Source organism: Monodelphis domestica, chromosome 3 (assembly GCF_027887165.1).
Source record: "Monodelphis domestica isolate mMonDom1 chromosome 3, mMonDom1.pri, whole genome shotgun sequence".
Lineage (NCBI taxonomy): Eukaryota > Metazoa > Chordata > Mammalia > Didelphimorphia > Didelphidae > Monodelphis > Monodelphis domestica.
The window spans coordinates 528,979,127-529,002,007 of record NC_077229.1 but is presented as its reverse complement, the minus strand read 5'-3'; positions in this window follow the sequence as shown (position 1 = coordinate 529,002,007).

Here is a 22,881-nt window from a genome sequence, read left to right as displayed (position 1 = left end):
AACAACAACAACAACAACAATATAATACAACCAAGTCTTAATATCAAGAGAGTTACTTGGTGTCTTTGGCAGTCAGAAGGTCAAGACTAACAGAGTGGCTATTAAATAAAAACTAAAGGGATCTTAGGGTGGATTAAAAAACATCATGACTTCTAGGATTGATGATGTAGTATTTATCCTATTCAAAACACTACTGGAGTACAGGGTTCATAGGAAGTTTTAAGGGCCTCAGAGTATATAAAGCTATGCCTGGAGTGAGGACCACCTGGATTCAAATAGTATCTCTAGTAAAAAAAAAATCAATGAAAGGAAACAAGGAAAGAAACTGCTTCTTGATAAAAGGTAATATAAATAATGAAAAAATATCAATATTCAACATATATGCACCAAATGGTACAGCTTCTGGATTTATGAAGGAGAAATTGAAGGAAATTAAGGAAGAAATAGATAGTAAAATCATACTAGTGAGGGACTTCAACCTTCTCCTATTTGAAGTAGACAAATTGAACCCAAAAGTAAATTAAAAGGAAGTAAGTGAAGTGAATGAATTCCCAGCTAACTTGAGTATTTTATTATTTGGGAATCATCCCTGGCAACCATTAAAATTTAGATTTAAGTCAAAACACTAAATTTATCCTTACAGTATATATGTATGTACATATACAAAGATCAACCATGCACTAGGGCATAGAAATATTGCAAAAAAATTCAGAAAAGAAGAATTAATACATGCAACATCTTCAGATCATAATTTAATAAAAAACTATACTTAACACAGGTTCATGGAAAAATAAATTCAAAATTAATTGAAAACTAAGTAATCTAATTCTTCAAAACTGGTGGGTCAAAGAAGACATCATAGAATCAATTACAGACATCATTAAAGAGAATGACAATGAATATACAACATATCAAAACCTTTGGAATACAGCCAAAGCAGTTGTCAGGGGAAAATTTTTATCACTGATTGCCTATACCAATAAAATAGAGAGGGAGGAGATCAATTAATTAGGCTTGCAATATAAAAAATTAGAAAAAGAACAAATTAAAAATGCCCAGATAAAAACTAATTTGTAAATCCTAAATATTAAAGAAGAAATTAATGAAATTGAAAGTAAAAAACTATTAAACTAACACATAAGACTAGGAACTAGTATTTTGAAAAAATAAATAATGTAGACAAAGTACTGGTTAATTTAATAAAAAAAAAAAGAAAGAAGAGATTCAAATTAGCAGTATCAAAGAAGAAAAGTGTGATCTCACCTCTAATGAAGAGGAAATTAAGGTAACTATTAAGAAGTAGTTTGCTCATTTATATGGCAATAAATATGACAATATAGGTGAAATGGGTGAATATCATAAAAACATAAATTGCTTTGATTAACAAAAGAGGAAATAGAACACTTAAATAATTGCATCTCACAAAAAAGAAATTGAAAAAGCCATCAAGGGAGTTCCTAAGAAAAAATCCCAGGGCCTGATGAATTCACAAGTGAATTCTATCAAACATTTTAAGAATGGCTAATCTTAATACTATACAAGCTATTTGATAAAATGAGCAAAGAAGGAGTTTTACCAAATTCCTTTTATGACACAAATATGGTACTGATTCTAAAGACAGGCAAGTCAAAAACAGAGAAAGAAAACCACAGATTCCTTTATGAACATAAATGCAAAAATCTTAATAAAATCCTTGCAAAAAGACTGCGGCAAGTGATCCTGAGGATTAATCACTCTGACCAGGTAGAATTTATATCAGGAATTCAAGGATGGTTTACTATTAGGAAAACCATCCACATAATTGACCATATCAATAATCAAACCAACAGAAATCACATGACTATCTCAATAGATGCAGAAAAACCCTTTGACAAAATAAAACACCCATTCCTATTGAAAACAGTAGAAAGTATTGGAATAGTAGGGCCTTTCTTCCAAGTAATAAAAAATTATATACTTAAAACCATCAAGTATTATCTGCAATGGGAACAAGTTAGAAACCTTCCCAATAAGATCAGGAGTGAAGCAAGGATGCCCATTATCCGCTCTATTATTTAATATTGTTCTAGAAATGCTAGAAATAGCAATTAGGGAAGAAAAAGAAATTGAAGGGATTAAAGTAGGCAATGAGGAAACTATGACTTTTTGCTGGCGATATGGTGGTACACTTAAAGAATCCCAGAAAATCAACTAAAAGTAAGGTGGAAATAATTAACAATTTTACCAACGTTGCAGGGTACAAGATAAAACCACATAAATCATCAGCATTTCTATATATTTCCAACAAAACAGCAGCGGGAGTTAGAAAGAGAAATTCCATTTAAAATTACTTTAGACAATATAAAATATTTAGGACTCTATGTGCCACTCAGGAATTATATGAACACAACTACAAAACACTTTTCACAAAGTTAAAATTAGATCTAAATAACTGTAAAAACATTTATTGTTCATGGGTAGGATGGACTAACATAATAAAAATGACAATCCTACACAAATTAATCTACTTATTCAATGCCATACCTATCAAATTATTAAAAAAACATTTCTACATATTAATTTACTTATTCACTTTTATGCCCATTAAACTACCAAAGAAATATTTCCCTGAGCTATGAAAATTAGTAATATTTATCTGAAATGATAAAAATATTAAAAATGGTTTGTTTTAAATAATATAAGCATAATGTAGAAGCTATTATATTTAACTGACCTTATATAAGTCACAAGCAGCTCATCAGAGAAGTCTTGGATAGGAGCTGACTAGGGTTGGTTTCTTTCTTTCTTTTTTTTTCAATCAGCTATACTCCCTAGGCCTTAAACTGGCCTCCATCTGGTCTTTCCTATGTTGAGTGAGCACTCTGGTGGTCCAATCCTTAGATGTCAAAAAGATAAATAAAAATTATTTAGGTGAAGAAGCATCTATCCACGATTCTTGTTCTCATGGTGTGTTGCATATTTTACAAGTGTGCCTATGTGTTGAATTTTTCTTAATCAAATTATCTTCTCTAAGTTTTCAAAGATCCCTACTCATTGTGAGAATTCATGATATTCTTATCACATTAGGTACTTCTTCTCAACACTTTACTTCTGCTCCTTGAATTGTACATCATCTAGATAAATATGATGAAAATATATAGGAAAAAAAGACTCCCACATCTTCAAAGGCTATATAAGCTATAAGCTTTCCCCTTTGTCCTATATTTCCTTGAACCAAGCCAAACGCTTGAACTGAATTACTTCCTCCATTTTCATATTATTCTTACTATGCCCAGTTGAAGGTCAATGAAAAGTTACTCATCCCTTTACCAATGAACCTCTCATAATTGTATTGAGTACTACCATGATCTCTTCACCTTTGTTCTACACATCGAAACTTTGAATATCCCTCTCTACTCTCTTCTCTTTCTTCAGCCTCTGAAAAAAAATATAGCCAGTTTTTTTTCAAAGCAAACCTCTTCTGATGCCCTTGATGCTACCATCTCCCCCAACCCAATCTCTTGTAGGAAGAAGTTCCAGCCTCAATAATCTTCATTTTCTCCAAATCTCCTGGCTCCTCTAAAGTAAGTCCCCTCATTTTAAAACAAAGCAAAATAAGATAAACAGTCCTTCAGTTAACCCCAAGACCTCTTCAATCTTTCCAAACTTTCAGTCATGCTAATGGAAAAAGCTAACCACATCTCCGCTTCTCACACTCCTTAATTCCTTTCAATTTTACTCCTGACTCATACGTTCATCTGAAACTGCCATCTCCAATGATTATTGGCAATGTCTTCTCCATGACTTTCTCTTAGTCATCATTCCTCTCAAACTTTTTGAAACATTTGACTGAGTTGAACACTTTCCACTCCTGGATTCTATCTTGAGTTTGATTAATGTTTTTTCTCTTGACTTCCCTACCACTTGTCCAACAATTCCCTCTCCATGTTTTTATGGGATTATCATCCATATGCCAACCACTGAATCTGACTAGTCTGTAGAGTTTTGTCATCAACCCTCTCCTTTATGCTATTTTTTCTCTTGGTGATCACATTAGCTTCTTTGACTTCAATTAAAACCTTTTCAGGTGACTTAATCAATGTCCTCTTGAAACATTTATGCAGTCATAACAATTAGATTATCAAATTCCACATATCAAGAATAGAATTATTCTCTTACCCACTTTTTTCCTCTAAAATGTTCTATATCTGGTGAAGCAGCACCATCTTTTTCATTCATTTTGCAAGTGCTAGAGTCATCCAGTATTCTTTCCTTTCCTTCAATTCCCCCTAACTTATCAAGTCATATTATTTCTAATTCTCTACAATGACACAGCAAAATCCTTGTTCTGGTCCTCATTCTCTCTAATCTACTATTGAGCAATAGCAATTGCTATTATATAAAGGTGGCTCCATGATGCTAATCTAGGGATATAGTTCTGAATAGGATACTTTTTCCAGTCCAGAAGAGTAATAGACTTAAGGGGAAGAGAGCATCTTTTTCTTGGTACTGAAAAAATTCTGATCTGAACTATTACTTTCTTACAGACATCCAAAGCATTCAGAAGTCTCCAAAATCAGCCTACAAATACAAAGCAGCACTGCTAAATAGTTTATTACTTGGCATTTATATTTTTCCTTTTTTCAAAGCACATTCTTTTTTTTATCCAAATGAGGCAAGCTCTCAAAGAGATGCATTCAAAAGTCTTTTAGTAATGTTCATTTTTTGATGATCTCAAAGCAAATCCCAAAGACTACTTTTTATCCACAAGACTAGATGAAGTCCACCTTGTAAGGAGAATGGAATGTTCAAAGCAGTATTTCCCTTTTTCTAAGTTTAATATAATGGCATCAACAGACTCTGTAGAATACTAGCATCTTTTTACAAAGAATTGTCTTTAAGAACTCACAGTTCTATTTAACAAAGACAAATATCTATGATTGTTATGAATGTGACTTTAAATTTCTTGTTTTACCTACTAAAATCTCAACTTCATTGATACATCAAAGTTGTTTTGAAGTATGACAAAAATGTAACTCAATTTTTTTAGTAAATACTTAGCACAAACTGTTTATAGCTACTACTTTAACTGTAAACAAAAAATACTAAAAGAGATGGAAATAAAGAGAAAACAGATCTATAAAATGATGAATTTCCGTGTATAAAACTGAAAGGCTTTTCTCAGAACAATCTCAAGTAAGTGCCTTTAAACACTATAATATTCATGAATATAATTTCTCTCACACAAAAACTTTAAGTTATAAAGATGAAAGGGAAGACATATGTAAAAGTAGTATCATTATGCAAATCCCAGAAGATTTCCTAATTGCAGGGGAAAATGTATTTTCTTCCAACAAATACTTTTTTTGCCCATCAGGTGAGTTCTTTGTGAAGATAACTTCCTACTTTAAAAAAAATGAGAAATCTTTGCAAATCTAAAAATAAAATTGTTTGAATTATATCATAACCTTTCAAAAATTTAAAGAGCTATTACACCTATTTCTGTAGGAAATGCCCAGGTTTGTTGAGTCGCAATTTCAGTACTGAGTCACATGATAAACAAGAGAAATATTAATTCTTAAATAGAGATTTCTATAACATTTTTATACTGGGCTTTTTTGTTGAAGTTGCTGCACTCAAAGACAATTTTTATGAAAGGCTGAGATAGCTCACTTCATTTCAAAAAGTCATAAGAAAGAAACCTCTTTGGGTCACTGCTAACTTGAGATAGCTCCAAGGAAGGAAGCAGACTGAGAAAGAATTCATATTGTATCACAAATCTCCTTCACTATCGAGGCTCCCCAAAGAATAAAACTTCAATCATTGCTCCTTTCCTTTTCTCATGATATAAATCACAAACCTAGAAATTATTGGGGTAGCAGCCAAAGTAACCAATAAATGAGTACTGGGGAGAGCTTTTCCATGCCACCATTTCTGCCTTTCTACTTTCTTTTCTGAATAATAAAAGTAATGTTATGACCTATGTTGAATAGGCTCAGTATTCATGTAAATGCTCAGTAATGCTACTTCAAACATGTACAGTACTTTTACATTATTGTCCTGAAAAAACTATCTTGTTTTTGAAAATAATCTCTCTAGTACATCCGTTCTCCTTTCCTGATGCTAGTAATGTTTTAGTTCAGCAAAATTAAGTTCTTTTTGATCCTTTTTCTTTTTATGGCTAGATATTGATTAAATTAGTTTAGAAAGTCCCTCTATTGATATAACTTGGTAACTCTTCTATCATTTTAAATTTTATGGGGGGGTGGAGCCAAGATGGCAGCTTAGATACAGCAAAAGCCCAGACTGGTCTTACAGTTCAAACCACACCCCTTAAATCCTTCTGTCTGATGACATGATCACAGGAATACAGGGAGAACACACAGTTTAGAAATTCAGGAATAAAGTCACTTCTATCCAGAGACCAGGAAAGAGGCTTCTTCCAGTCCAAGGGTCTGGAGACTCTCTCTTTACTGGCCCCATCGTTTTCTTCAATGTCTGTTACAGTGATTTTGTATTTTTCTGGCTTTATGTGGGAACAATGGAACCATGAGTCTTTCCCTGCAATTTTTATAGCTGTCAGAGTAGTAAGCAATACTCCATGTGGTCCAGTTCATTTTATGTCTGTAGCCAACTTTCTATTGAAATTTTTTAAGAATACTTTGTCTCCTGGTTTGATGTTGTGCAAATTGTAATCCAGGGGTAATGTTTGTTGTATCAAGCCCATTTCATGCAACTCTACTATTTTTGTTCATAAAGCTTGTATATATTTTGTTCATTGACAATCTAATTTGTAAGAAGTTCTAAATCAGAGGAAGGAAGCTGTGATAGGATCATTACATTGTTTGCTTCTTCTTCTCTGTTTTCTGTCAGGTATATAATTTTGTTCTCTTCCTAATTCAATGTCTTCTTCTTCAATCTCAAACTTTTCATAAAGTTCTTGATAATTCTTGACTCCCAATGCCGCCATCATTTCTTCTAATGAGTTTGTGTATTCTATGTCCTGAACTAACTCTTCTGAGAGGATCGTTTGTTCTTTATTGGAGTTGTTAATGAAATCATCTGTCTCCCACTATTATAAAGCTTTGTGATCTTGATTGTAAAGTTTGATATATTCATAAGGTTCTTGGTCTTCCTTGCTTTCTGAGTCAAATATCATTGTATATAGTGGTTCTGTGTAATTCATGTCTTGCTCTGACTCTTGCTTGGTGATTTCTATATTCCCCAAGTCTTTTGTCCAGTAGTATGCTATAACTCTGTGTAAATATTCATCCGTTTATCTTTCCCAATTTGCAAAGCATTAAATAAAACAACTAGCTCTGCTCTTGAGTGCTCACGTGCTTTGGTAAGGATGCATACCATAATGACTCTGGGTTACTACTGCCACTCTGGTGTACTTTTCCCTGTTAACTATCATGCTTTCACTCTTTCCTGCCATATCAGTATTTTCCTTTTAATCACTCCTCCCAATTTTCCTCCCTTATACTATTCCCCTCCCCACCACCACTTTTTTTTGTTACTTCTACTTTTCTATAGGGTAAGAGGGCACTATACTCCAGTGAGTCAGACTGTTATTCCTTCTCTGAATCAGTTTTAATTAGAGAAAGGTTTAATTATTTCCTATCATGACCCTCATTCTCTTCTCCTCTCTAATAGTTTTATTTTTCCCATGCCTCTTTATGTGATATAATTTACCCCATTTTACCTCTCTCTTCCTTTTTCTCTCAGTACAGTTCTCTTTTTCATCAGTCAATTCTTGAATATCATGCTAAACAGTTTATTACCATCCCTCTGCCTATTTATATTTCTTTTAATTACTATGAAAATAATAAAAATTTTAATAGTTACAATTATCATCTTTCTGTGTAGCAATATAAACAATTCAACCTTATTGAGGCCTTTACTTTTTTCTCTCTTTCTTATTTACCTTGTTATGCTTCTTTGTTTTTGCAGTCAGGCGGTGAAGGTCAAATAGTGAGCCATCCAGTCGGTATTTGATGTAGATGCCCATATATAGATCCATCACAGCATGTCATAATACTTGGGTGAAAAATAGGTTGAATAGTACCAAAGCGAGGACACAGCCTTGTTTCACGCCATTGGAGATGTTGAAGCGATCGGAAGTCTCTCCACCAGATAGGACTTCCCCTGTCATGTCGACATGAAAGAGATGGATCAGTTTGACAAATTTTTCTGGGCAACCGAGTTTGCTGAGGATCACCCACAATGCGTCCCTGTTCACTGTGTCGAACGCCTTTGTCAGGTCTATGAAGACAATGTAGAGACTCAGGTTCTGCTCAAGGCATTTTCCTGCATTTGCCTCACCGTGAAGACCATGTCGATGGTGCTGTGATCTGGTCGGAAGCCACATTGTGATTCAGGCAGGTTCTGCTCTGAAACAGATGATAGGAGTCTGTTGAGTATAACACAGGTGAGGATCTTTCCGGCAGTGGAGAGTAGTGAGATGCCTCTGTAGTTGTCACAGGCTGCTCGTGAGCCTTTGTTCTTGTATAGGGCTACGATGGAGGCATCTCTGAGTTTTGGGGGCATGTCTTCCTCTTCCCATATGTTGGTCAGCACTATGTGGAACGCCTGGAGCGCCTTTCCATTTAAGGTCTTGTACACCTCAGTTGGGATCCCACCTTTACCGGGTTCCTTGACTGCACTCATTTGTTTAATGGCTTTTTGGACTTCCTCTATTGAAGGAGGGACGTCAAGTTGTTCAATGGAGTGGTTTTGGGGGATCTGGTCAAGGGCGCTTTAGTCGACTGAAGAGGGTTGGTTGAGAAGCTGACTGAAGTGTTCTTTCCACCTATTGCTGATGCCTTTTTTATCTTTTATGAGAGTGTCACCGTCTGAGGATAGCAAGGGAGTGGTGGTGGGTTTTGATGGTCCATAGACAGTCTTGAGGGCACTGAAAAATTGTTTGTAGTTTTTCATATCAGCAAACCGCTGGATTCTTCTGCCTTTTTTTCCCACCATCGGTCTTACATCTTCCTGATCTCACGCTGTGCCGTGGCTTGGAGAGACTTGAATCTGTCCTTTTTAGGAGCAGAGTTTGGGTTATTTTGCCACTCCATAAAGGCTTTGTTCTTCTTGCTCAATAGGTCTTCAGTAGCAGTGTTGTTCTCTTCGAACCAGTCCTGGTGGTTGCGTTGTTTGGGGCCTAGGACTGCCTTTGATGTTTCCTTCACTGTGTCTCTGAACTGGTTCCATTTCTTGGTTGAGCTTCCAGTGAGTGGTCCCTTGGCAGACAGCTTGTTGTCCAGGCAGGACTGGAATGTTTGCAAATAAGATGGATCTCTAAGACGACTCACGTTGTAAAATGCGCAAACTGTCTGGGCGCGTTTTGGATGGCGAGGCTCAATGTGCATTTCAAGAGTCGCTCTAACCAATCGGTGGTCTGTCCAGCATTCAGCTCCTCTCATGGCTCTGGTGATCTTTACATCCTGGATGTCTCACTGGCATACAGTGATGTAGTCAATGAGATGCCACTGTTTTGATCAGAAAGACTCATTCTGGAAGCTCTCTTCGCAGATGACTGTGCTCTCATGGCCCACCAAGAAAATCATCTCCAAACCATTGTGGACAGGTTCTCTACCACAACAAAACTGTTTGGCCTGACCATTAGCCTCAGCAAATCAGAGGTGCTGTTCCAACCTGCACCAGGGAGGCCAATGAACCAGCCGTGCATTACAATCGACGGCACACAGCTTTCTAACGTCAACACCTTCAAGTACCTGGGCAGCACCATTGCCAACGACAGGTCCCTAGGCCACGAGATCAATGCCAGGATCCAAAAGGCCAGCCAGGCACTCGGGCGGCTGCACTCCAAAGTCCTCCAACACAGCGGTGTAAGCACTGTGACGAAGCTCAAAGTGTACAACGCAGTGGTCCTCTGCTCGCTCCTGTATGGTTGTGAGACATGGACACTGTACAGGAAGCACATGAAAGAGCTGGAGCAATTCCACCAACGCTCCCTCTGGTCAATCATGAGGATCCGATGGCAGGACCGAATCACCCACCAGGAAGTCCTCGACAGAGCCAACTCCACCAGCATCGAAGTCATGGTCCTCAAAACCCGGCTACGATGGTCTGGACATGTCATCCGCATGGACCCACAGCGAATACCAAGACAGGTATTCTATGGTGAACTGTCAGCTGGACTCAGGAAACAAGGCCAACCAAAGAAAAGATTCAAGGATCAGCTAAAGTCCAACTTGAAGTGGGCTGGCAGGACACCAAAGCAACTAGAACTCGCTGCCTCTGACAGAAGCAGCTGGCGAGCCCACATTCACCATGCCGCCACCACCTTTGAAGATGAGCGACGTCGACGTCTTGCCGCTGCGCATGAACGCTGACACCAGGCCACAACCGCACCTCCCATAACAACTGGCGTCCCAGGCCCCATGTGCCACAAACTGTGCGCCTCAGCCTTTAGACTCCAAAGCCACATGAGGGTACACCGTAGATGAAACTGCACAAAGACAATAGTGATTCTCGATCACCAAGAGACTACTATACTATGCTTCTCTTGGATTTTGCATTTGGACATCAAATTTTGTTATATCTACTCTTTTCTTCACAAAAGCTTGGAAATCTTCTATTTTATTAAGTGAACATATTTTTCCTTGAAAGAATACAGTCAGTTTTGATAGGTGATTCTTGGTTGTAAACCCAGTTCCTTTGCCTTCTGGAATATGATATTCCAAGCCTTCTGATCCTTCAAAATAGAAACTGCTAGATCTTGTATAATCCTGACTGAGGCTCCATGATATTTGAATTATATCTTTCTGGCTGCTTACAGTATTTTGTACTTTACCTGGAAGCCCTTGAACTTGGCTATAACATTTCTGGAAGTTGTTTTAGGGGATTTATTGCAAAAGGTGATCTGTGGATTCTCTCCATTTCGATTTTCCCCTCTTTATCAAGAATGTCAGGACAGTTTTGGGGGTGGCTGGGCCATGGTACCCATTCCTTGCCTTCCTCCTTTGTCTTCATCCTATAATTGCACATGCCTGAGGTGAAAGGTAAGTATCAATAATTCTTACCATTTGCCCTGTCACTACTTTTTAAGACTCTCCAGACCTTTTCCTATAATCTAGAATAGTGCCAGTATTTTCATTTGAACTACTCATGTACCTAAGAACTGCTGAAATTTCATGTTTATCTTGAGACTGAATTTGTTTCTGAATATCTTGAAACTGAATATTTATGTCTTTCATATATATATGTGTATATATATATGTGTGTGTGTGTGTGTATATATATATATATATAGTCTCTCATGTAATGTGTGAGTTTCTTCAATTTATTTCATTGTCTAGTTTTCAAAATATATATCCCAAGTGCTCATCACACTTGGGAAATTCTTTTCTTTTCATTTATTCATTCATTAATAGATTTAGGAATAGCTGAGAAATCTCTTAAAGGTTCCTTAGGCTAGTCACATTATTTTGTAGATGAGGAAATGGAAATCTTAGATAGGTGAAGATGTTTGACTAAAATCACATAGATTTTAGCATCTCCAAGTTTTAAACCAAGGTCCCCTGAAACCACAATCCAGCTTTTTTGTTTATATCATTTTATTATTATTTTTAATTTTTTTTTACTAAGTGCTCAATATGGGTAAGGTATTGTATCCGATGTTAGAGGTATTAAGGAGAAAAACAAAAATACTCCTTGCTCCAATAGAAATTTATTCGGGAGGAAATGGCATATACCCAGAGGAAAATAATATAAGGTAAAGTGTGACAGGGGCAAAGGAAAAATCCAGACAAAATATTTGGTAAATGTAATGGAAAATGAATATGATTTCCCCTCATTTTGTATTTATTGTAAGTAAAATAAATATTGACTAAAATGAACATTTCTACATATAGTAGACTAGAATAATACCAGCTACAGTAGCAGCTAACATTTGAATAATACTTCAAGATTTGCCAGTAAGTTATATTGTTTGCTTACTTGATCCTTACAACAACTCCATGTAATATCATTACCATGATTTTATAGAAAAAGGAAATAAGGCACAAAGAAACAAAGTGACTGGCCCAGGGTCTCAAAACTAGTCAGTCTTTGAGATAAGATACAAACTTGGATTTTTTTTACTCAAAGCCTTTCACTTTATCCAAACTTTATGACACTATAAATCTCCATCATAAGAAAGTTGTTTTTTTCTAAGTATATAATAATTTGGTTTTTTACTTTCAAGGATTCCCTCTTATCTGCAACTTAGTAAATTATCCTATATTCTCTTCTGATGAAAAACATGTAAATGATCATTGTTTGTATCTTCATTTTCTTTATTTTTCAGTCAACTATCCCAAGCACTTCTCTCATTTCTTACCCTACACCAAAGGAGGTATAAACATTTTTATAATAAATATTATTATTAGGCAAAACAAAGTCCATTCCTGACTGTGTCAGAGAATGTTTTGGGCATCTATAGAACACCACTCCTCTATCAAGGGGAGCATAGCACTGACTGGTTATTGTGTTCATCAGAGTTCTTAGCTTATCCAAAGTTGTTTGTCTTTACATTGCTGCTGTTATTATATAAATTATTCAACTGCTCTTGACTAGTTTAGGATGATCATTTTTGTTTGTGAACATCATCAGAGGTTTATTCGAAGAAAAGACATCAAAGTTGAGCCATCAGGGAAAAATTTGATTTCAACAGTGAGGAAATGGGAAATCAGGGCATACGGAGAACCAAAAAGGAAGGACAATGTGAGGAAAAAGCCATTCAGCTGGGGTTGAACATAGACTTCATGAAAGGTAACAATACGAATCAAGGCTGAAAAAACTGTTTGGAACAGGATTATGAAGGGCAAAAAGTACCAAACTAAGAGGTCCGTGTATAATTTTTGAGCAATAAGATGAAGCCACTGCATGGTTTTAGCATGGGAGTAATTGAGTCAATGTGTGGGGAAAGTGTTTTTTCTAGATCTGACATTTATATAAGTTTTAGACATGGCAGATAATTGTAGATAATATGCTGCCCTTGTATTGAAGTTGAATTTTTTTAATGATGGACAAATCACTTAACTGCTCTGAATTGCAGTTTCCTTATCTGTAAGATGGAGAGAATTCAATCCATCATTCTGAACAAATAAGGTTCTTGGTGAAAATATTTCCGTAAACCTAAAAATATGATGCAAATGCATCATTTTCATCATTATTCAGATTGCAAATTCATCCATGATAGGGAAAGGACTCCAGCGTATACCTTCCTTTATAATAAATATGGTAGACAATATGATAGGATGGATTTAGAGTTAAAATACGTTAAAATCTCAACTTAGTGACGAATTTGCCATATCAGTGAGGCAAGTCAGTACACCTCAGGTTCTTCTATAAAAGGAAGAGTTGTTTCCTAAGGGCAGTTCCGCCAGGGCAACATCCTAGAATTTAATCCTATGATTATGTTCCTTCATTGTCTCATCGTGAAGTAACTATGAATATTATCCACATCAGAGGTATTCCTTTTCTCCAGCTAATGATGATGATGCATTCCTTTTCTAATTTCCTTCCATAATAAATCTATTTGAATTTTGTTTTACTACTTCATTTTACTTCACTGATTCAAGAAAATCATTGTTGAATTCAAAACTTAGCCTACTGTTTCTCCGGATTTTTTACGCTATATATCTGGCTGATGACCAATAATTTGCCCCTGGGGATACTACGGTTTGTAACCAAGAAGCCCCTACAAACACGTTCTAGTACTTGTTTTTAAGATAACTCAAAATATTCCTGCATCTGAACAACAGAGTGGATTTTTACCTCTATCCCAGGCAGATTGTCACCAATATAACATGTATAAAAAGCCACCTACTTCTATAGTTGATGTTAACGTTCCGTTCATGAATGCCTCAAAGAAGGCAAGCTGGGTGGGTGCTAAAGGACCTGACGTGCTCTGCTGCATGAATGCAAAAGAGAGACCAACGTCTGAGCCAGAGAAATAGGGCAGGACACGGACGATGGGCTGCGCCCCAGCTGGCCTTGAAGATCGCTCACGGCGCATCAGCCGAAGGAGAAGTATGAATCTTGGCCGATCCATCAGAGGTCCATCAGCTGCTGAAGGGGGAAGCTCAGTGGCACTGCGAAAGGCAAAAGGAACCCAGAGGTGGCTGTCGCCAAGAAGGGACCAGGCCAGGATCACGTTCTTCGGGAGGACCAGATGTGGTCAAGGGAGACGCCGTGTTATTAGGAGGCCCCAAGCTGGTCAGCTCTCTTTCTTCTTCTCACATTCTCTCCTGTAAGCAGAAGCTCAGTCACTGTTCCCCTCTGCTTGTTACCCAGGACCCTCTGCTAGTCGGCCGGTCTCTTGCCAATGGAGTCGGAAGCGGCTGTCAAGTCTTCCTCCGTTGGACGATGGCGCAGCCCTTGTACAACAGCCTGTCCTTGGCCCAGGGCACACCAAAGAAGGCGATGAACAAGGCCCCTCACGCGGACTTTGAGACACTCGAGTGCTCACTCTGGGCCAGTGATCCGAGCACTACCGAGGTGGGGCAGGAAGAGGAGGTGGCAAAGAGAAGCTGTTGAGCAACTCTGTCTACCGTGCAGCCCCATCACTAACCCAAGTGAGAGCCCTCGGGGCCTTCTTCCCCCAAAAAGGCTGCTTTGGCAGCTTAGATACCACTTTACTTCTTCCTTCTTCGGCAGTATGTGTTTTGCATACATTTTTCGCCTCTCTCCTGTGTGGTTGGCTCCACCAACGATCCCTCGATCGCATCCCCGTGTTACGTTTCTACCCGTGGGGCAGTCAGCAAGCTCAGTGGACACAGAGCCAGGCCTGGAGCCCAGACCGCGAGGGCCACGCCTGGCCCCAGGCACTGGCTATTTGCGTGGTCCTGGCAAGTCCGTATCTCCTTTCTGCTGGGACTCAAGAGTGGAGGTTAGGACTCTCATGGACACTGTGAAACACTTCTAAATGACAGTCGGTCCTTAGCTGACGGCTAGTTTGTTATCCTCCTGCAAACGGAAAGCTAGGCCGTTATGGCGGTAATGGGCGCGTTTCCCTCACTGCTAGTCTCTCGGGGCAGCCGCTGTCAATGGGAAGGAACGCCTGGCCCCCCGAAAGCAGACAAGAGGGGCCAGTCGCCGTCCTGCCCCTTGCCCTGCTGTGCGCTGGAGCACCTTCATTTGCTCGTCCCCAAGTCCCCCTCCAATCGGATCTAAATCGGTAAAAATGAGTCACGGAGTGGAAAAGTCCGTCCGAGAACACGGTGCCGTTTTACTGCTCTTGGCAATGTCCACGTGGCTGATTATGGAGGGACCCCCTGGTCTCAGGGACTCTCTGAGCTGAGAGATGGCAGGGAGAAACTCGCTCGAACCCTTTTAACTCTTAGCTCCTGGAAGTGTTTGGGGTTCTGACCGTCCATGGAGGCCTGCTACGTATCGGGAACGATGGCCAAGTGTGATTCGGGCCTCCAGACCGAGCCGTACTCAAGGTCCTTACGACTATCCTGCTGTGACGAACCCCAAATGCAAGTTGCCTACACAAAGGCTCCCCAGGATAAGAACTGCTTGGAACATGACAAAGCAGTCTGGCAGAAATGGGACCAAGACGGCATTTCACGCAATTTCTACAACAAATTTAAATGGATGAATGACCTGATTATATAGGATCATCTTGTCCTTTTCGAGCTATTGGCTGGAGATTCCAGCTAAAGGTCAGTCATTTGGCGGGTAGAGATCAGGCAAGTGGACGTTGTGTGTTGAACCATACAGAGTAATTCCTTCCACAACACATCCCACGGTCAGGCACAAAAGGGGAAGGGGATGTTCTTTAGAGAGAGGACTTCAAACGTTAACTGGGGAGAGTCAGGATCGTAGCTTAGAAGCAGCAAGAAGTCGATCCCTCTGTCAATAGGCTTTGGTATTTGGTGAGGAAGGCCTCACCAATCCAAAGAAAGTGTTTCAAGGAGGACAGAAAACCAGATCCAACCACAAGGCAGAGCTGCGGGACGCTCCTGCCCAATTCAACTTAAAAGGGCCACAGAGAAGGTTGAATTCTGGGCTATAAGGCAAAGAAAGAAGGGGGGTCCCAATGCCCCTGCCCCACCGACTGTACTGTGTCTCGGGCAGATGGTGGGATCTCAGGGCAAGGGCTCCAACCAGGACCAAGTGCCTTGCTACCACAACTACCAGAAGCTCAGGGCTCTGACCACGGCTGGCAAGGAAGCAGCCGCAGAGGACAGGGCAAGCTGGTTTCAGTCTTTAGCCACCACATCTCCATCTTAGGCCTCTGCTGTAGGAAGTTTTGGCCTCAGGACACATTCAGCTCTGCTGATCAGCTCAACTGGCCTATTACAGTATACCAGCAATGCAGAGAGGAAGCCTCTAGAGGACAGAAAAGGCCAAACTCACAAAGTCAGCAAACAACAAGAAGAACAAGTGCACAGAGCTGACAAGGAAAAAAGAAAAAAAGAGTAAACAGAAGGAAAAAAAAACAAGTGAAAGCTCCTATTCAGAAAAACAAAAAGAGAACAGTTGGAACAGAGGCAGATGAAGGAACATTAAGCAGAACCTCAGAAACTCCAGTGAACTGGATATAGGCACAGGAAGAGCTCAAAAAAGAATTCAAAAAATAAATAACACAAGCTGAAGAAAAATGGGAAAGGAATTTTAAAAGCAAAATAGGTCATCTGAAAACAGAGGCACATGAAGTAAAACAAGAAAATACTTCCTTGAAATCCATAATTGACCAACTGGAAAATGAAATTAAAAATTTAAAAACCAAAGAGAATTAGTTACAAATAAAACTAGTTCAAAGGGAAAAGGAGGATCAAAAAGTCATGGAAAAAGGCTGGTCTTTAAAACTTAGACTTGAACAACTAGAAGCTAATGATTTCACAAAGCATCAAGAATTTGTAAAACAAAATCAAAAGTATGAAAAAATAGAAAAATATCTAAAACACCTTATCAAAAAAAAAATGATGAACCTAGAAAATAGATCCAGGAGAGACAATTTAAGAATTATTGGACTACCTAAAGGCCATGATCAGAAAAAAAAAAAGTCTTGGCATCATACTACAGAAAATCATCCAAGAGAACTGACTGATATCTTTGAACAAGAAGGTAATAATAGAGATTGAAAGAATCCACAGATCCTCAATTGACAACTCCCAGGAACATTATAACCAAGTTGAAGAGCTCCCAAACTAAGGAGAAAATACTATAAGCAGTTAGAAAAAAACAATTCAGATATCAAGGAGCCCCATTCAGGATCACACAGAACCTGTTAGTCTCATTACTAAAGGACCAAAAGCCTTGGAGTATAATATTGAGGAAAGCAAAGGAACTGGTCTAGAACCAAGAATCCAACAAAACTGACTATAGTCTTTCAGGGGAAAGTATGATCATTTAATTAAATAGAACACATCCAAACATTCCTGAAGAAAATACCAGACTTGTACAGAAAATTTGAGGCCCAAATACAAAATCAATGAGAAACATAAAACAATAAACAAAAATGAGGAAAATTTTAATGGTTTCAATAAGGTTATATTCCTACACGGAATGGTGATATATGTAACTCAAAAAAATTGTTATCGTTGTCATAGAAGTTAAAATGGGGCAAAATATAATACATAAAGAAGTGCCAGGGTGGGGTTGGGGTTATACCAATACAATGGAAGGGGGGGAAAGGTTGGAGATAGGTAATACTTAAACTGTACTCTCATTAGAATTGACTCAAACGCACTGGGGTCTAGAATCATATCTTACTCTGGAGAAAAGTAGAAGGGGAATAAGAAACAGTGTGGTGGGGAGGGAAGAAATATAAGGGAGGGAGAAGCTGGGGAGGGGTTGTCCAAAATGTCCTACAGTAAACAGAAGGGAGGGGTGGATAAAGGAAGCAATATAACTGGGGTATATGGGGTACTCAGGGAGGGGTAGTATCTCTGGTATGGAGGGCTTGTCGTGCCCTCCTAGGGCAGCTCTCCAGCCTCTGACCCCCACCTGACACCCAGCTCTCACTGGTGGCTCCCAGAGGCTGCTAGCATGCAGCAGCGGCCACACCCCGGGCAATGGCTTCGACAGGCCGGCTAAACCTTGTGAGGGTAGCCATCGGGTCGACGTCGACCCCTGGTGAACCAGGGCTTTGCTCACCCAGCATGTGAAGACTGCTTCGGCGGAACAGGCGGAAGAAACCAACAAGAAGGTTCAATGGCTGAGATGGCGACGCAGCAAAGCACTGTGGAGTGCTCAGGGCGTGTTGGAGCACAAAGGACAATACGGCCATCTAATGCAGCTGAGGAAGTCTCCAGGTGTAACGACTTTTCGTGCCACTGGACCCAGGCTTCCAACGCCGAGAGAGTGGGTCTGTCTCTGTGCAACGATTTTTCCACTTAAATCTTCACGCACAAGTGTCTTTGTGCACAAAAACACACAAAGACAATCGTCATCCTCGGTTACCGAGAGACTACTACCACCACCATAACTGGAGAGTATGGGGGGGAGGGACAATGACTGAAAGTAAAACATAAGAGGTAAAGGAAAGAATGGAAGGATTAAGGTTAGGATTAAAGAAAGAAGTTAAAATGGAGGGGAATACACAGATGGGAATCATAACTGTGAATGTGAATGGGATGATTCACCCATAAAATGCAAGTGGATACCAGAATGGATTAAATACCAGAATCTTAGTTTATATTGTCAAGAAACACATATGAGACAGATAGACACAAGGAAAAGGTTAAAAGCTAAAGCAGAATCTATTGGGCTGCAGCTAAGACAAAGAAAGCAGGAGTAGAAATCATAATCTCAGACAAAGCTAAGGAGAAAATAGATTTGATTAAAAGAAACAAGGATGGAAACTACAACTAGATAAAAAGTAACATAAATAATGAAGAAATATCAGTATTGGACATATATGCACCAATATTGCAGCTTCTAGATTTTTAAAGCAGAAATTAAAGGAGCTCAAGGAGGAAATAGATAGTAAAACCATACTAGTCGGGGACCTCAACTTTATCCTATCAGAACTAGACAAATCTAAACAAAAATAAATGTGAAAGAAGTAATGGAAGTGAATGAAATGTTGGAAAAATTAGAGCTAATAAATGTCTAGAGAAAACTGAATAGAGATAAAAAGGAATATACCATCTTTTCTGCAGCACATGGTACTTATACAAAGATTGACCATCTATTAGGGTATTAAGAACACAGACATAAATACAGAAAAGCAGAAATAATAAACACTACTTTCTCAGATCATAATGCAATAAAATCATAATAAATGTTCATGGAGAGACAAATTTAAAAGCAACTGGAAATTAAATAATCAAATTCCTCAAAACTGGTGGGTCAAAGAACAAATCAAAGAAACAATAGTTTCTTTGTAGAGAACATCAATGAGGAGACAACATATCAATATCTCTGGGATACAGCAAAAGCAGTACTCAGAGGAAAATTTATAACCTTTGAGGGCCTCTATCAAAAAAAAAAAAAGATAGTAAATTAATGAACTGAACATGCAACTTAAAAAAAAAAAACTAGAAAAAGAACAAATTAAAAAGCCCCACATGAAAACAAATTGGAGATCACAAAAAATCAAAGGAAATTAATATAATTGAAAAGAATCATTGAACTAATAAGTAAGACTATGAACTGGCACTTTGAAAAAACAAATGAAATAGATGAAGTACTGTTTAATCTAATAAAAAAAGAAAGAAAAAAATCAAGTTAAGAGTATTGTGAATTTTAAAACTACTCCACCCTACTCAGACCATACTTTAGAAGATTTGATTTAGCTATTTCCTGATTTGAAACAATGGAGATATTTGGTCTAACAGAATCAGGTCTTGGGATCTCTACATTGCTCAACCCTACTTAGTTTAACAAGGTCAGAAATGTCTGCACCCATACTGAAGGATTAAGTATCTAAGAAGATGGACTTCAACAGATATGTGCAGAAATAGCTGACAGATCCCTGAGCTGTCCTAAGTCAAGCTAAGCTATCATTGGTACAGATGAGACACAGTAGAGTGATGTAAAACCATCTATATAAGGCACATCATTTCCTCTCTTCGCTCTCTTTCCCCAGAGAGGCAACTCTTGCTGGCAGTGTACTAAGAGTTCTGACATCTTGGTGTGGTGGCAGCTATTTGTCTGGGTTTTGGCGGTGAGTTTTCCCTTGAGCATATTCAGGTTCAGGCATCTTGGCTGAGCCCTCTCAGAGTTCAGGCTGATTCCTTCCTCTTTACTCTCCAAAACCTTACCTTCATAGAGCCTCTGGTCTTCCTCCTGGCACAAGCCAGGCGTGAGAAATCCTACACCGTTTCCTTCTACCTTTTTCTTAACTTCTTTCCACTATATTCATTAAATCACCATAAATTTCCAGCTGACTTGGGTATTTTTTTTATATTTGGGATATCCATGGCAACCAAATAATTAATATAGTTTAGGTCACAATGCTAAAATTATCCTTTACAGTATCAAAGATGAAAAGTGCAAATTCACCTCTAATGAAGAAAAAATTAAAGTAATTATTAAGGAGTATTTTGCCCAACTATATGGCAATAAACATGTCAATCTAGGTGAAAAGGGGGAATATTTACAAAAATATAACTTCCTAGATTAACAAAAGAGGGAATTTAATACTTAAATAATCTCATATCAGAAAAATAAATTAAACAAGCCATTAAGTAACAACATAAGAAAAAACCCCACAGTGAGATAGATTCACAAGTGAATTATATCAAACATTTCAAAAACAACTAATTCTAATACTCTATAAACTTTTTGATAAGATAAGCAAACTGGGAGTCTTATAAAATTATTTTATGATGCAAATATGATACTGATTCCCAACCCAAAAACAGAGAAAGAAAACTATAGACAAATCTCTTTAATAAACCTAGAAGGAAAAATCTTAAATAAAATATGAACAAAAAAGATTACAGCAAATGATCACAAGGATTATTCATTATGACCAGGTAGGATTTATACCAGGAAGGCAGGGCTGAAATACTATTAGGAAAATAATCATCATATTTGACTCAACAATCAAACTAATAAAATTCACATGATTATCTCAATAGATGTGGTAAAAAAAAAAGTTTTGACAAAATACAACACCCATTCCTATTGAAAACACTAGAAAGTATAGGTATAGATGGGCCTTTGCTCAAATTAATATACTGTATTTATTTGAAACCATCAGCAAACAATATCTGTAATGGGGATAATTTAGAATTCTTGCCAGGAGTGGAGCAAGCATGCCCATTATCATCATTATTATCACTCTTTGCAGATAATATGAGGTCTACTTAAAGAATCCTAGAAAATCAACTAAAAACTACTGGAAAAATTAATAACTTTAGCAAATTTCCAGGATACAAAATAAACCCACATAAATCATCAGAATTTCTATATATTTCCAACAAAACTCATCAGCAGGATTTAGAAAGAGAAACTCCATTTAAAATCACTCTGGAAAATATAATTTAGGACAAATATTTAGGAATCTATCTGCTAAGACAAACACAGGAATTATAGGAACACAACTATAAAACACTTTCCACACAATTAAAACTAGATCTAATCAATTGGAAAAAACATTAATTGCTGCTGGGTAGGATAAGCTAATATAATAAAAAATTACAATCCTACCCAAATTAATTTATATATTCAGTGCCATACCTAACAAACTCTCAAGAAACTTTTTTATAGAATTAGAAAAAACTATAACAAAGTTCAACTGGAAAAACAAAGAACAAAAGATCAAGAATATCAAAAGGAAAAAAATGGAAGGATGGGGGACTAGTAGTACAAGATCTTAAAGTGTTCTAGGAAGCAATGATCATCAAAACAATATGGTACTTGCTTAGAGATAGAATGGTGGATCAATGGAATAGACTTGGGGTAAATGACAATATCAAGTTAGTGCTTGATAAATCCAAATATCCCAGCTTTTCAGACATGAACCCACTCTTTAACAAAAATTGCTAGAAGAACTGGAAAACAGTATTGGAGAGATTAGGTTTAGATCAACATATTACACCCTATACCAATATTAATTCAGAATCGGTAAATGGTATAAATAACTTAAATATAAAGAGGAAAACCATTAACAAATTAGATATGAATGTAGAATAGCATACCTTTCAGATCAATGGCAAAGGAAGGAATTTAAGACCAAGAGGAAGATAGAAAACACTACAAAATGTAAAATTAGTGATTTTATTAAATTATACTGCATCTGGAATCTAATGAACATAGAATCTACTGAATGCTATACCAGATAACCAAATTTTATCTCCAATAGAGTTATTACATGTCAGAGCCAGATAGGCATTAACCTCAAGTTGGATCTTTTTCTCCTTTTCTTTGGCTTTATCCATATTTTCTCATTTTATTGACCTTGATGATAGTTCCGTGTCCTAAGGTATGAACAACTAATAAGAACCCTCGCTTGGACCTTGGAATCTATCTCTTCAAATCCTCCTGCTTGATCAGAGAGAATGATTCATGAAAAGTCCTAGACTGACTGCTCTAGGAGAGCAATGGAAGGAAACAGGCATTGCTCCAAGAGGAACAGCTTGATGTGGAGAGGCTCCAATAGCCAGATGAAGTAGTGAGGATCAGTATTTATTCTTGAATTGACTTAAAAGGAGCCCATTCATTTGGGAGACATTGCAAATTTAGCTTTGACATAAACAGAGCCATCTTATTCCCTTTTAAAGAGAGATTTTATTTGAGGAAGGCACACCTTGACTTTCATCCTTAAAGCAACCAAAAGTCAATAGTCTTTAACCTACCCCAGAAAATTCAAGCAGGTGGGCCATGTACATTCTTAATAGGGTATGAAAGCTGATGCCACAAAGGTAAAAGATAGAAGCATTATTCAGTTTTAGTGCCTAAAGAGGCTCAGCGAGTTTAAGTGTGTGG